The following is a 7,343-nucleotide window of genomic DNA, read 5'->3' as shown; positions in this document are numbered from 1 at the left end:
TTCCCAACGTATACAATACCCTTTTTAACCTTGCTAGCGCCGGTTCCACTACGCTCACAAATCATTTCAAACCGATCCCATCGGCTTTGTTGTCCTTTAACTAGTACACAATTTATCTTCATCGCGTGTTCCTCAAGCCAATCCAGAACTTCTGGTTTAGTTTTCCATATCTACGTTCATTCCAAAATAAGTAATTTGTAAGAAAAACTTTGGAATATTCCAACAACATTAAGGTAAACAAAAGGTTCTTACATACCAAATCATTTTGGAAGTGATCCTTGGTATCCTCGTGAATTATGTCTACTGGATCAGGTTGATTTTCCATGGGTCCAAGCACGATCTAAAAAGAATATCACAAGGTTAAACACTAGAAAGGGAATATAATAACAAGGTTCGGCGCATTCGATAATCACATTATGTTCCGAACAATAAACATTTACAGGTTTCGGCTTATACGATATCCTCAATATGTGGCGAACCACGAACAATATTTTAACCCAAAAATTCACAAATTCATGTTCGGCTCATACGATAATCATATTATGTGCCGAACCTTGAACATAAGAGGTTTCGGCTGATACGATATTCTCCATATGTGCCGAACCAGTAACAATATTTCAACCCAGAAATTAAAAAATTATGTTCGGCACATACGATTTTGGATATGTAAGCTGAATTAGTAATGATTCTATTCCGGGCTATTCAGGATGTTGTTCGGCTTACTATGAAACTTTCATATAAGTCGAACTAGTGTCTAGCAAAAGGGTTGGAATTGGAAATTATAGGTTCGGCGCATGGAGTAAACAGATTCAGTAAGCCGAACCGTTCATCAATTGGTAGATTCGGCTCATAGATGTGAGCCGAACCTCAACCTGTTTCGCTGAACCATGATTCAAAAAACCTAACTTTTGATAATTGAGAGCTATAGAAGTGAGATTAAGTATAGGATATAAGTGTACCTGTGTATTAGAAGCATTGGGTTCCTCATCAATGTCTTCATCATCAGGATTTGGCTCATAAAAATCATCATCTTGAGTTTGTGTTTGAGTTTGAGCTTGTGTTTGAGTGGGTGTAAAATCATTCTCATGAAATCATCCATTTCTGGATCATTGTTGTAGTTGATATGTATTTTCCTAGGTTTTTTAGATGAATGATGACCCTCCTCATCCTCCATTGAATCAAGAATTAGAATTTTCTCACTTTCTCCTTCTCTTTCTCTCCTTCTTAACCAAACCAACACTTTGATTTTTTTTTCCTCAAATTTTTCATCTAAACACCTCTTATAATTCTGAAAATTATTTTAATCACTAAACAAAATATTTAATCACTAATCAAGATTATTAACACTAATACGTGAAGGGCAGATTTGCCATTAAAAAAAATTTGGGTTAAGGGGTTATCTGATTTTGCTACTTCATAACCTTTTTTGTCTTCATTCGGTATGCCTTGGAAGATTTTGGTATGCCCAAAATTATAGTTCTTTTTTGTCTTTAAATGAATTTTGCAATATTTCCAACTTGTGCTGCATCTGTACAAAACTTGGGAACACTTCCCAACTGTGCCATTCAAAATGAAGATGGCAAGGTGTCACAGGAAGATCTTCTAAGCACTGGAGTATGTTTTCTACAGCTAATACTAACAGCATGACTTGATTCGGTTAGATTTAAGACCTGAGATTATATCTAGTTAATGAAGCCGAATACTTGTTAATAGTGCAATTTATTGTTGTTTATTGCTCTCACGACTTTCTTGGCCTGCCTCTCTTTTCACCAGTCCCCCCACTGCGCAGCCGCATGCTTTTCTTTTCTGCAGAAGGAGGCCGTCCTCGCACACGCCCGGTGCCTTTTCCAGCCGCGGGTTCCTTTGCATCTGATCCATTTTTGCTGGGACCACCATCACTCTCATCGTCTTCATTTTCAAACTCTGCTGAAATTTTAGACTTCTTCCTTTTATTGGATGAAGCTTTAGCACCACCTGTGTTTGGTGCAGGATCTTTAGCCTTGGGTTCAGCAGACTCAGACAAATCTTCAGACTTCTTCCTTTTATTGGATGAAGATCCAGCACCACCTTTCTTTGGTGCAGGTCTTTTAGCTTTGGCGTCAGCGGTCCCTGCAGGGCGGAGAATCAACACTAATGAAAAACTTGACAAAAACAGCAAAAACACGACTCTATAGAATGTAAAGATTACACTAAACCTAACCAAAACTTACCTACTTCAGAAGCTTTGCCATCATAAACATCAAGCTGCACTCGGGACAGAAAACTAGATTACTCACAACATGTGCTGTATTTTTTTCGTTACTAAGATAGTTTTACAAGAGTGCTTACCTGATCAAGCTTACCACCAACATTTGTTCTATCAACAACCACCATTGAATAACATGAACCACAGGCGACACTACAAAAGTAATTTTGCACAAATCCAGGATTAGTCTTTTTTATTGGTTAATCTTAAATTTGAATGATGCCAGATAGAGCTTAAAATTCATACCTCATTACATGCATACCCTCAAGTACATCAACTTTTTTGGGGTTCGCTGCACATCTATGGTACAATGGGCAAACAAAACAAAGTTAAACCGGGACATCAAGAAAAGTATGATTTTATGATATCTCCATCCAACAGGAACATACTGATAGCAAGGAAAAACAACACTTACAATGGTCCCTCAGGACCATATCCAAGCTCTCCATTCGTAGCATGACCCCAACTTATACACGACTGTTCAGCACCAACAAAATTGTGTGAGGTGCCTGAATCCATGCAACGAATGTTCCAGCCGCTGATAATGAGAAGACATGAAAATATAGCTAACTATAAAGTTGGTGTATATACACATAATGTATGTTGCCCAGAGATTAGCAAACCAATTAGAAAGAAAAAAAACAGTTGGAAGGGTCAACAGAGCCAACAGAGAGGCATGCACGCATATGAATATACTGTGATCATATGCATATAGACAAAATTTTTAAAAATGATGTTACAAGTACAATCATATATCAATTAGAGTTTAAAGTTTAAACACTCTCAGAGGAAAAACATGTAAGGTCTATCACAAAACCTTAAGCCAAGAAGAGGCTTCGGCTACATCCAATCTTCGCTATTAACCTTCACTTTTCCCCACATGTATAACTGTCCTCCACCTGGAAAACACTTAACTCATTAATAAAGTCTATACCAAAAAAATATACACTTTTTCTAACTGATCAGGGTCCATAAGTGTGTAGGGACCCTGGAGTGATAGACAACGTAACTAATAGTACATGAACAAAATTTACATTACAAATCAAGAAAACGTATGAATACAATCTAATTCTATGAATACAGTTCTGACTATGACAGAGATAGATATGGTAGATATGATCTATGGGTTGCTTATCTAGGTATTTTATCATTCTGTCTCTCATTTCACAAACCTTGTCAACTTGGGTAGAAACCGTGTCAGGACCTCTTGTTCCTATATGGTAGACATGATCTATGCCCTGCTTAGCTAGGTCTAGAGCAAATGGTTTACGGCTGTACAATGAATAAATCCCAACATACTATCTACAAGCAAATGATACAAATAATAGAAACTGTTCCATAAACATCTAAAATTTAGACTAATTTTTTTAATTTTACCGGCAGTGACTGCACAATTATGAGCACCAGCAGCTACAATTGTGTTGGGAGGTAGAACATTCTTCCTTTGGAAGACAGCTACAACACGAGGAGTCCATTCATCTTTCTGCTCTCGATGCCCAAGCCTGTGCACCACGAACTTAAACAGTCACAGCTTGGAAATTTAGAAAAAATTATAGTTAAGAGCAAAAAAGCATCTTTAATATGCAACAAGGCATACCTTCCGTAGCCACCATAACCCCACCTGAATATACAACAGAGAGAGATAAATATGTAGTGCCGACAACAGATGCAAATAATGGTTGCCTCTCTAAAGCATGACTAAATAAAAAGTAGAGCTGTGGAGGAGTACTAACGTGTAAACAAAACCCCTAGAATCCACCGCAACTGAAAGCACACAAAAAAAGAAAGAAGCAGCATCAGTTTATATGCAACTTTGACAATAGTTACGAAAAACCTGAAGGGTGGAACTTATGAAAAACCTGTATGGTTTATTCCACATGCAACTTTGACAACACTTTTCCCTGCAAAAGCGGCTATTGCTTTTGGACGAGGTTGGGCTTCATAAGCAAGCTTCACAGAGCTACTTTTAGTGTTGTACTGAAAGTAAAGCAAACAATCTATTAGAATTCCTAAAGAAAACACAACTGAAAAGAACGAGGTGTGAAATGTTTCTTAGACATACCTCATTGTCTGCCCCATGCCCTAGTTGACCATACTGTGGAAGACCTGCAGTTCTAAAAAACAGAAACAGTTATGCATATCCACAAGTAAACAACAAACTCTAGATCTAGAAACATTGATTCAATCTAAACAGAAAGATTGCAAGAAGTGTTCAGTGATAGTTACAACTGCCTGAGAATCAAGTAAAGTACAACTAGGGTAAACCTACAATATGGACGATCCCTCCACAGAAGACAGCCACACAGTAAAATCACCTCCACAAACAACATTTGTGACTTCAGAAACTTGACTAGAAACTGGTGACCGCTGAAACTCTGCAGAATTAAGAAGAGATATGTGAGTTAATCAGCATCAGAACTGTTAAAAAAGACTGAACTTGCATTCACATCTATTGCTAGTTTAGGGTTTATTATACGCAAAAGTGATACACCTTGAATACAAGTAGCATACTTGTGGTTATTGCTTGTAGTGATGCATCATGCATCCTAGTAATCGCAAGTGAATCATGACCTTTGTTATATAGGATTAGTGCGTTTTCCACGTTTGATTGCACTGATTAGCCTAATTTCATAAATCTTATTGCTCCCCGGGGATTGAACTTGATTAGTTAAGGAAAAATCTGATGTAGGTAACATTGATTAACCAACAAATGATCCTAAAAACCACAAACCAACAAGACCTACGAGCAAAAAGCTCGATGATAAACTCAAAATAAAGAAAGAACTCAGAACTATATTTTGCAACTATAGAGATAATGTGACTGACAGGAATGTGCAAGATAACAATTTGGTGCGCCAATTCCAGGAGTGCTCTCCAAATAATTCTATCATCCTTAATTTTGGTGTGCGAAGTGAACCTTCTTTCGTAATCTGAACCCAACATTTTAGGCGTGAACTCAGCCACCACTTACACAATTTCCGACAGAACTTGCGAGTGAAATTTGGAGAAATAACTCGAATTCACAATCAGTTTATGACTCAAGAAATAGAATCAATATATACAGATGCTAGCAACTAACTCTGCATCTCTATAACTTGATGGATTCCGTCAAAGCATACATCACCGTTAACCAACAAACAACTTGCACTTACCAGTCCTTGTTGAACCTGTTCCACATTGCCCATGCTTATTCCAGCCAAAAGCAAAGGACTTTCCGTCATCAGTCACCACCACTGTATGAGCTCTACCAGCGCCTGCTTTGATTATTTTGTGTCTGCAGCCAACGATAATGCCACATTAGTTGATAAAAGAACAGATGGAAGTGCATTAGTTCACAATTCTACCATCAGTAGTAATTTCCACAAGGCAAAGCCGAATTTAAACAACCCAATGAAAATGTTGCATCCATTTTAGAGGCAGAGACTAGTAATGATCAACAAATCTATGGATTGAAAGAGTTCAAATAGTCTTTGCACATAAACCACAGACAATAGGGCAACATCTGGAATGCCTCCAAGTAATTGAATCTACTACTGTCAAAAAAAAGAAAAGATGTTGGTTCAAATTCCCACTACTCAAAGCAGATAAAAGACATAAACTTACTCCGATAGTCCAGATACAATTGTCGGGTTATCACGCTGAATCATATCACCATGTCCCAATTGTCCCCTCTGCAGAACAACTAAATCCAATTAAGCATATATAATCCAATCCAAACAAAACAAAACAAAACTTTCGGAAATTCGACCTTATTTTTTCCCAACGTATAAACACGACCTTCGACATCCAATGCAACACAATGGCCAGATACTATAAAAAAAACAGTAAAATGACGTTAATTAAAGAAAACCAAGTAATCACTAAACAAAAAGAAGACCAAATTGAAATTTACCGCAACCAGCAGCAACATAACGAATGTTAACACCAATTAGAGGTCTTAATCGAGTAGGAGAAGTCAAATTTCCATCAGTATGACCACCACAAAACAATACCTCTCCACTTTTCTCAACTTCATCTTCTTCTTCTTTGATTATCTTTTCTTCTATCTTATTATTATCTTGCAATTTTACTACTTTATCATCAGCTTCAGAGAAAACCCACATTTCTTAGTAATAGGTAACGGCACCAAAAAAAAGAAAAAAAGAAATCAGAAGAACATGGTAACTGCTAGGTTTAACTGGGTTCTCTAGTTTAAAATAGGGCGGGAAATAGTTAGGGTTGTCAATGGATTATGGAAACCTAGATCTGAGAAGAAACAAGGAGAAGAAGTGAAGAACCTAAGGAAAAATAAAATGCTTTAAAATAAAATTTTGATTTTGATTTTCATTGCAAAAAGAAAAAAATTATCGTATTACTATAATCTGTTTAATTTAACTTTGATTTGCCCGCCGGTTTGATCCAGCGGATAATTGAAGGCAACTTGGCATGGTCGGTTTAGTTCTTCTGCGGAGGACTATGGCCTAGTGGCCTGGTCAAGTGGCACCCCAAATGCAGCTACACTGTACAAGGCAGCCGTTTTAAGCTAGACCCCATCTCAAAATAATACTCCCCCGTCTCTAAAGAATAGGCAGGTTTGTGTATAAATTTACACATAAACCTGCCTATTTTTTAGAGATGGAGGTAATACTCCGAAGTTAAGTAGTATTGACGAAGTCGTCACTGAGTCAAAACCATTTTTTGTAAGTCCCTACTGTATATTTGGATCAAAGGGATATAATATCCAGTGAAAAATAATACCCTTCTGTTTATAGAAAAGAGTTACTTTCATTTTTTGAATTTCGCATATTTTTAACATTACAAAGTGCTTATGCAGTTATGCTTAAGTAAAGCAATGAAAGGCAGGCATTAAGCAAACGAGTAAGATGTTATATTATATGATTCCGTAGTCGTTAAATTTAATAATCTTATGAAACCAAGTCAACAAATCAAAGAAAGCTTTCACAACCTCAGTGCATAAAACAAGAATAACGGCGACCACAAACATTAAGCTTTTTTCTTTCATCGTGCAAATATTGCCCCTCGAATTTGCTAGTGAGTAAAAAAACGCATACGTGATTTTAAAACTTGCCCGCATCAATGTCAAAGTTGGTAGCACTTC

General features: G+C 37.1%; 1 pseudogene; it reads right to left on the bottom strand.

Moving 5' to 3' along the window:
- Nucleotides 1-1,469: 1,469 nt before the first annotated feature.
- Nucleotides 1,470-6,565, bottom strand: LOC113334155 (annotated as a pseudogene).
- Between the last annotated feature and the right edge of the window lie 778 nt (nucleotides 6,566-7,343).

The sequence above is a fragment of the Papaver somniferum genome, unplaced genomic scaffold, assembly GCF_003573695.1.
Source record: "Papaver somniferum cultivar HN1 unplaced genomic scaffold, ASM357369v1 unplaced-scaffold_135, whole genome shotgun sequence".
Taxonomy (NCBI): Eukaryota; Viridiplantae; Streptophyta; class Magnoliopsida; order Ranunculales; family Papaveraceae; genus Papaver; species Papaver somniferum.
The sequence above is the reverse complement of the archived record's forward strand: the minus strand, read 5'-3'. Positions and strand labels throughout refer to the sequence as shown.